We start from the raw sequence: 7,242 nt of genomic DNA on the forward strand, positions 1-7,242 counted from the left end.
GTAGAGTTAAAGGTTAAGGATTATGGAGTCCTTCTCACTAATAATATATTATAATGTGAGCATAACAGATTCATTAATTAGGGTGTTACAGTAATAATTAAAATAATATATTATGATATGAGTATAACAGATTTGTTAGTTAGGGTGTTACAATAATAATAAAGTTTTAAGTATTACATAATCAAATTCTACTAGATGTCACCATTAGATTTATTGGGAAAAAAATGTGATTTAAAAATTTTGGAGATATTATATGTATAGCATTCTTGTAATTAAATTTAATTAAGTTAGTACAAGTCCAAACAAAAAAGCGTGTGTGAGTCATTGTTTTTTTTTCTTTGTGTTTTTTCAACACATAAATCTTTGTTAGAGAGCATAAAAACCTATTGATATAGTACAAAATTTTTTGCACATAGCACAAACTTATTAATATAGCACAGAATTTGTTTTACATAGCACATAAAGGTTTGCTGCATACTATAAATGTATTTTGTTAGTTGAGTGAGCCAATATTCTATGCATGTGTTCCTTAAAAAATTTCTGTGCAACAAAATTTCTGTATTGTACACTAAAATTTATGTGCTATAGGCCAAAATTTATGTGCTATGTATATTTTATTAGTTGAATGTCAATGTTTTAGGTATGTGATCTTTTAAAAATTTTTATGTTCTCTAGTAAAATATATATGTTATGCACCAAAATTTTTGTGTTCTATATTTTAGTTTTCTGAACATATATAAGAAAAGAAAAAGATGAAGAAAACGACGACCATGATAATGATAATAAAGGATGAGGAGGAGGAAAAATGAGGACAAAAAATCAAAGACGTGGTAGTAGCAGCAACAACGACAGCAGTGACAACGGTAATGGCAACGGCAACAACGATAACGAAAGAGGAGAAAAAAAAGAAAAAGTGTACGCATAAAAAACATTTGAACGCCTAGCTTTATTGTTCAAATTTACTAAAACTCTAATGTTCCAATTTTTTACTGAAACATTTTAGAAGAATCCGAAATATTGCTCATCTTAGTTAGATGTTTCCATTTATCTTCCATTGATTCAATTTTAGTCCTTCAATTAGTCAAGTGTTCCAGACCTGTAATTTGTAATGTCCCACCAAGAATTTTTCCACAGTAACCGGTAGCATCTAACCGTCCAATAGATTAATACAATCTCTTTTAGACGACAAATCCAATGAGAAAAAGAGCAATAGAGGAAATAAGTAAATAACAAAGTAAAAGCCACAGCCGAATAGAAATGCAAAAATTACAATATATGAAATTGCATCTCAACTGTATGCTGCCACTGTATCATTCACCTGTATATTACAATATTCACAAAAATAAGAAGAAAAAGAAAATAGCGTTTTACAGATGATGGAATATCTAGAGAATTTTCTGTGCCTCTATCAGAATTCAATGATCACTGGTTATCGTGAGCAGAATAATCGTTGTTAAAAAAAAAATCTAATCAGTTGATTGACCAGGTTTGCACAAATTGAGCCTTGATAGAAGTTGGATATGCTACTGACACCAATCAAGCAAAGATAGCAAGCAGCAGCTGCATAACATTATATATATAGCTCATAATGGCTGTAGTTCTTGCTCTGGAACAGCCGCATTCACTGGCTTGTAAGTATGTGCGCTTTCCTGTCTTCTTTTCCAAATTACGAATATTCCAAATGCCGATAATCCTATAAGCAATGCGATCAAAACGGCTAAACCCACAACCCAATAGTATTGCTGCCACCAATTCCTGCATCATTTTGGAAAAATGTATCAATATCCAAAGTCGTTCCAGTTAAGGCAAACCCAGTAATGAGAAATTCTCAAGTAGACACTACTTATCACAAGCATTCCATCCAATATTAAATTTATGTAAAGTTGTGTGACAAGAATTACATTCTAAGTTTGACAAACTGAGACACGCTGTCAATTGTCGAATGGAACAACTGTTAGTACTGTCAACTTAAGAATTTCTCACTCCAATTTTTGTCAATATGTATCAGGGACTTGGGTATTATGGAGTACCCAAACTCCCACATCAAATAATATAGGATGCTTGGTGTTGTATTTAAGAGAAGTGGTTTTTCTTCCCTTAACAACTAGTTTTTAAGCTGTGGTTTCCATTTTTCTTAGGTACTTAACACTATGTTGTTGAAGTTTTTCTCTCGATAAACCAGGAGAACTAAAAATATCTATATATATTAAAATTAATAGGTAGATTAATTTTCCAACTATTCACTCTTCATTTCTAAGGTGTGGTTTCCCACTTTCCTTAGGTACTTAACACTATGTCATCAAAGTTTAACACTCGATAAACCAAAATTTTCCAACTATTTACTCTTCATTTCTAGCTCTAACAACACCAATGGAAACTATGAGGATTGAACACAGCATATACGTAAAATATTTGTTACCCGAATATAAACAATGAAACATTAACTTGTAAAGTGAAATTATAGCATGTTGTAAAGTGAAATTATAACATTAACTGAGTATCTGCTTCCTAGATCCCTCATTATATGCAATACCCTTTCTGAAATTCAGTGCATACACACACACACAAACCACAACAAATGCAGGAGGTTCACAGATAACTTTTCCAAATTTAGAGCTTTTCAATTTAAAGGAAAAAGCTACCGTTTTGATGAAGGCTCAACATTCCAATGAATCAACTTATAACTCCCAAAGGTGCCAGGAAGTTGCACATGGTGTTCAGCAAGCCGGCCAATTATATTCTGTATTAAAAAAAATAAAACCAAATAAGTAGGTAGTTTTCACACAAATTCAGCAACAAATGTCCACTTGCCTTTGCAGTTGTGTTAGAAATGTAACTTGCATGTGCACTCGGGGTTATGGCCCATCTAGATATGGAATAACTTCCAAAAGAAGTCAAATTCAGCAAGTGAACCTGTGAATTTCCATCCATGAGTGTTATAACATAGAGTAACAAAAAACATATTTGCAAATAAAATTTTCTCTGGAAAACTACGACGTCTTCATGTCCTAGCTTAGGGTGTCTACCTAAATTCCTGCCTATGCTAAGCATCCAAGGTAGCCAAAGTGGTTAGATTCCTGATTAAACTAAAGCTAAAATATGTTCCTAAATATGGTGAACGTCTGAACGATTTCTAACCTGAGAAGTATTAACATCTAACCCATGAGCAATGAGCCCAGTCAATTCAGGAATGCGAGGCTTCATATCCACGTAGCTGATGTTAAATGAAATTGCAAGTGTTATTTGTGCAATTTGGATTTCACCTGTTCATTTAAGTTGATGAAAGCACATCAGTCAATGAAAATATTAATTCAAAAGGAGATCACACTATATTCTGAAACACATAGGTATCACTAATTAAAAAAGAGATCAGCATATTAACTATAATACCTGGAGGTGCATTATGCTGTGATGCAGATGGAGCAACCGAAGGTTCAAATGTTTGGGAAGAATTTGTTACTCCTGAATTTGGAGGCATCAACGGTGAGGCATTGGAGACTTGTAATCTTTCCCACAACTCAGCACAATTAGTTTTCCAGAAACCAATTTTTGTATGCTCACGATCATATGTAACAAGAGTGTTTCGGACAACGATACCTAGGGAAACAAAAAATGACATCAGAATGGCCACTAAAGTATTGCAGAAGCCTTAAACCACAGAAGATAGCGGTATAATATGAAGTTTGAGAGGATCAAGAATTCTCTCAAAGCAAAGCATGAGAGAGAATGAAGTTACCAAAACAAAGCAAAAAAGTTACCTCCTAAAAGAGTAGTTGGATCCTTTCCATTCTGGAATACCCCTAGACAATAAGCACCTCGCACTTTTGAATGCTTCATGAAAAATTTATGAAGTAAAAAATCAGCCAGAAGTGTTTTGATAAACAATTTTGCAAAACTGTAAACACAACTAAAAATACTAAGGAGCATTATATAACTAACCCGGAACATGTAATTTTCAGGTGACAGTGAATACTTCATACCATTTCCAAATACCATGTCAACCACTGGAAAGCTTTTCGAGAGTTGAGAAACATCACTGAAATACACGGAAAGCCAAACTATTAATTGAACTGAAATGGAAGAGTGATTTGAACATTTAGTAATCCTATACACATACCTTCCAGCACCAGAAAAACATATATCATTGTAATTTGGATCTGGACCACTGATTTGCTTGAATGAATTAAGTTCCCTCTCAATCTGCAGATATATAATGATAGTCATGAGGTATAAGATACAGGAAACTTGAAAAAGAAATACGCTGAATGATTCCAGTCTAACTGATAAATGAAAAACTAAATACTTCAAATTCTGATTTTCTTGAGACCACACAAGCAGAAAAGCTATTAAATAAGCCCACAATTCGAGAGACCAGAGATTCCTCAAACTTCAAGAAAGAGAATTAAGAATTAAGAATAATTTATAAAAATCAAGAAAGAGATTCCTCAAAGCTATTAAATTGGCCTACAAAACTACTACTATTTATGCCTATTCCACCAATAAAGAGAATCAATAATAATTTATAAACAAACATCTAAGGCTTGGAATTCAAAACTTAGCACCAAACTCCAAATCAAATATTAGAGAGAAGCTGTACAAAACAATCAGATCTATATCCAGTCTTACATATAATGAATATCATTATGGATTGTACAAACTTCTTGCAGCATCATAATTAACTTTGCCAAAATTCACCAGATTAATCTCCAAGACATACCTAATTCATTGTCTGTAAAATAATTTAAGCCATTTAAATCCTTATTACTTAGCAGGGACACAATATGTCCATACAGTGAACATGATTCTTTCACCAACAATAGCATACAGAGGTGGCTCCTCTTTGTGTAATAGTCTAATAGAGGAGTCTAGGCCTCCCCAAAATATTCAAACTTCCAAAAATTCTCTTTTATGTTCTACTATGGTTCCAATTATTACAATGTGTGTATATGACCAGAAAGAGAAACAAGACTCTTATATGTTGGATCCTTGGGCAATTTAAATCAATGCCAAGCCTAAATCATATGAAACTCAATTTGAAAACAACTCGGTGCGTTTAGGGAACAGCAGAATGTGACACTAACATACGCAACCCAGAAAAACCCTTTTGTGGAAATATACATTAAAGAACTTACAGCGTCTTTAAATGCATGAAATGCAGCTTCTGGTAGGTAAGCATAAGTCGTACCACTATCCAAGACAGTTCCATGTTTCTTATCAAAAACCTGTGGGTCTAGAGGCAGTTTCTTCCCCGCAACATGTATCTCCTTCAAATCGATATTGTAATATGGGCTGTCGCCACCCCGAAACTAGAGTAAATGTGTGAGATTAATAAAATGCATTTGTTAACAAAATGCATCTCATATCCATAAGATTGGTATTTTTAAATAGATACCTTCGCACAGGATCTGAATTTGCAAAGACCATGCCCGATGGGGGAGATATGCCACCAAGAACCATTGCGCCTCCACCAACATCCATTCCACCATAGCATAGAGAGAATGAATCACTTATTACATTTTTATCAACTAGTTGATCCATGATGCTAAGATCTCCACGGCCCAATCCCATGATGCCATCAGCATGCTGGCTATAAAGATCACCAGTCTCAACAGTTTCACAACCAAAAACAGCTCGCTGTGGGGAAAGCTCACTCTGATTTCCAAAGGATATGACATCCTCGCCAAGGACACCACTGCTAGAACTCATTTCAGCATACTGTCTCTCATACACACATTGGTTCTTGTCAGTGTCACAGTTGCAATCCAATGTACATTTGACAGCTTGATAAGTGCTTGATGAGTCTGGCTGGAACTTCGGATCCTGTTAAAATAAAATTGGACACAAAATCCAAAATGCTTCAGATAAATTGCATCAGCAATAACATACACATGCATTGGCATGATAAGTTTTAGATGAACTCATTTTTTAACATCTATTTCACCCTAGAGACCTAGACAAGGTATTAACAAGGAAACATATAAGAGGTATAAGTGCTAGTTTGGATTGGCATTTTTTAGTGAAAAAGTACTTTTCTTTTTAATAAAGTACTTTTATTCAATTTAAAACCTATTTGGATACGTCTTTTAAAAAAAGTACTTTTATTAAAAAAAAGCAAAAACAAAAGACGTTTTTAATACTTAAAAACTCTTTTAAAAAGCCTATCCAAATGTAAAATAATTTTTGTCTGTTGAAAAAAGATCTTTTTTAAAAAGATGAAAAAAATAAGTACTTTTTTCAAAAGCCAATCCAAACTGACCCTAAATAGCCTGGGTGTTGGTAGGGTTGAAAATAGCCAAATATGATAGGTATACCAATTTTCGCAAAGCACTTCCCTTAGAAACGCCCACGACTAGATATAAACTTTCCTGTAAGCTCAACTCAGTCTTCTCTTTTCATAAAATATTAAAACCTAAGGCCTGTTTAGAGATATAAATGCTTTCTTTTTTATTCAACTCCAAGAGTTATCTCAAGAAGCTTTTTAGTAATAAACTGTTCAGGAACCAAAAACAAACTGATCTAAGCACACTACTAGCTTATCTTGAAATCATATTGAGAGGTCTATATTGGACAAATAACTTTCAACAAGTCAATTGGCCAAGGACTTCAAGGTTTCAAATGGGCACAGGTATCAGATCAAAATTATCACACTGTATGGTTTATGTTAAGAAAAAAGTGCAACCTAGGCTAACCACAGACTAGACCCCTTAAAAGGCATAACATACATAGACAAACAAGGGTAACTTGTCTACTAAAATAAAAACGCCCACAGATCCACCCTTGTCAAGTATATTGTACTTGCTGTAAGTAAAGATGGAAAATATAAATATAAATGGCGGAATGAAAATGAAGGAAGTAGACTTATATAGTATCCAGTTGTGTAACAACACCTAACAAAATCTTGGTTACAAACCAAGCTGTCCTTTAATACTCTAGCTATGTATTTTCAACTTTTTATTGTAGAGTTTACATATCCACATCCACAGCACAATAACATAACATCTACAATATTTTCACACAATTTAATTATCATTTTCCATTCGCAGAATACAGGAATGCAATTAAAGCAATGATCCATGTAGAAAAGGTACCCGAGAATCAATATAAGCACATATCATCCAAAACTGCAGATATCCTACGCAGAAGAAAATTTTGGAAATTAAAAACTCAAAAATGCATTGAAGCATTACCTGGTGGCTGCCACACTGTTCGCAAGTGGAGCAAGGAACATACGTAACTGTGCTC

The 7,242-nt window shown here is 33.8% G+C and overlaps 1 long non-coding RNA gene and 1 other non-coding gene across 2 annotated transcripts in view; one reads left to right on the forward strand and one right to left on the reverse strand.

Moving 5' to 3' along the window:
• LOC110270223 overlaps positions 1 to 7,242 on the forward strand; it is a 22,176-nt gene that overhangs the window by 13,123 nt on the left and 1,811 nt on the right. The window contains exon 2 of the long non-coding RNA XR_002359498.1: positions 3,061 to 3,065. This is a non-coding gene — a long non-coding RNA (uncharacterized LOC110270223). The remainder of the gene's footprint in view (positions 1 to 3,060; positions 3,066 to 7,242) is intronic.
• The window catches only part of LOC107648359, a 7,759-nt gene continuing 1,767 nt past the window's right edge, over positions 1,251 to 7,242 (reverse strand). Inside the window, exons 3-13 of the transcript XR_002359476.1 lie at positions 7,188 to 7,242; positions 5,393 to 5,820; positions 5,133 to 5,289; positions 4,118 to 4,200; positions 3,940 to 4,036; positions 3,759 to 3,831; positions 3,391 to 3,597; positions 3,139 to 3,263; positions 2,812 to 2,913; positions 2,643 to 2,740; positions 1,251 to 1,755 (exon numbers count right to left, since the gene is read on the reverse strand). The exon at positions 7,188 to 7,242 is cut by the window's right edge and continues 3 nt beyond it. This is a non-coding gene — a transcript (aspartyl protease family protein 1). The remainder of the gene's footprint in view (positions 1,756 to 2,642; positions 2,741 to 2,811; positions 2,914 to 3,138; positions 3,264 to 3,390; positions 3,598 to 3,758; positions 3,832 to 3,939; positions 4,037 to 4,117; positions 4,201 to 5,132; positions 5,290 to 5,392; positions 5,821 to 7,187) is intronic.

The sequence above is a fragment of the Arachis ipaensis genome, chromosome B01 (assembly GCF_000816755.2).
Source record: "Arachis ipaensis cultivar K30076 chromosome B01, Araip1.1, whole genome shotgun sequence".
In the NCBI taxonomy this organism is placed as follows: domain Eukaryota; kingdom Viridiplantae; phylum Streptophyta; class Magnoliopsida; order Fabales; family Fabaceae; genus Arachis; species Arachis ipaensis.